The sequence below is a fragment of the Penaeus monodon genome, chromosome 22 (assembly GCF_015228065.2).
Source record: "Penaeus monodon isolate SGIC_2016 chromosome 22, NSTDA_Pmon_1, whole genome shotgun sequence".
Classification (NCBI taxonomy): Eukaryota; Metazoa; Arthropoda; class Malacostraca; order Decapoda; family Penaeidae; genus Penaeus; species Penaeus monodon.
The window spans coordinates 33,185,431-33,187,184 of NC_051407.1; positions in this window are offsets into that span (position 1 = coordinate 33,185,431).

Consider the following 1,754-nt stretch of genomic DNA (forward strand, 5'->3'; position numbering starts at 1 on the left):
GGGTGGATAATCAGTAGCAAAATAAGTTAATAAACCCTTTAAAATTATTTATTTTTGCTGATATGGATGGCCTGCAGGTTCATTGCTGAATGAATTAGTATTAGATAGCTAGTCTAATATTTCCCCTTTGTCACTGAATTACTCCACTGCCTAACTAGCCTTTTATAATATTTGGGAGTAAATACGTGTTTTTTTCTCCTAAATGTTTAGCCTGTGTCAAATGTATAGTCCATTGTGCACTACGTTTTTTAATCATTCTTTCACTGATATCCTTGAGTGTATGATGACCATACTAGAATCTGGAAATATCTGTAGATATATCAGACTTTTCTAATCCATCACTTTGAGGTATACATATTTATTTAAGAATGAAATTGTTTTTTATTGGTTTTCACTGTAGTCTTTACTATGAAGAGTTAAACTTTTCAGCTTTTATTCTGTCAACTATGACAACTGTCCCAAGGATTTAGTTAGCCCATACATCCACCTTCCTTGTAGTGTTTCAATAAAATTCCAAGAGACCGTATACCAAACCTTGCCCATTTCATAACTAAGCATGCTTTGCTACTGTTGTTTCATCCCCTGGGTGTCCAGCTCCCTTTGATGCTTGATGTTAATGCCACATATGAAAAATGTATATATGAAAGATATATTTATGTGAAACAGCAGCAACTAATAAATCAAAAAAGGAAGGCATGGGGAGTCTATGATGATGAGATACATCAACACTTTTTACCTTTGAGGTATGGAAGAGTTCATGTTTGAAGTGTTTGCTTTTTTTACTTGATATTAAAAACATTAAAGATGAACATACACTTTATTACTGTATTATCAATATGCAGTTGTTATTTTACTGTAGATATTAGGAATCTCTGTCTATTTTCAACATGGTACTTAAAAGTGAGGGTACTGGTTTATCACTCTTCAGTATCATGAGGCCAAAGAATCTTATTACACGTCATTAAATGAACATGAATGATTATTTTCCTCACAGATTAATTAAAAGGGAAATAAAAATTTGATGCACATTACACCTTTCCAAAAATAAAGGGGAAGTCAAGTACACACAATCAATGTAATTAATAGTACGCAACCAACATTGCAGCATTAAACTAACACCAAGGGTGTATACTTCATATACTGTATTTCTTCAGTGCAGATAAGAGTGGAGAAAAGGCTCAGATTCAAAGAACAGCAAATCATATGTATCACTATATTTTTTAGTTTTGTGAGTTTTAATCAAGAGTTAAGCAGCTCTAGCAGAGATTACTTTACTGTAGTACAATGTCTTTTTCTCCTGTCTTTGTGTCCTTGTTAGCACAGTGGTCATGGGCAATAATAGCTTACGCTTATCTTTGATACATGCTGACTACTACTACATTAGCCTGCCATACCAATCACCTCTGGGAGTGGCATGTCACTTACCTATACTAAATCCAGACTTACATGGAGAATTGGGTCCACAGCTGTTTTGTATCCAGGAATAATTGCAGCTGTTGATAACTAGAAAGGGCATGTTTGAAAACCTCTCCAGCATGTGAATGGATAAATGATAAACCTAAAGCTCTTCTAAATAAAAATTCTCATGAAATACCTGGTAACTTTCTAAGCACAACATAAAATGAACACTCTGGCTCAGTATTAAATAAAGTACACTGATTCATTAAGGAAATAACATCAAATTGAAACCAAGTGGAAAGTATTATGGTTTCTGGAACTGTACTATCTGCATATCTATTTTTTGTGTGATTGTT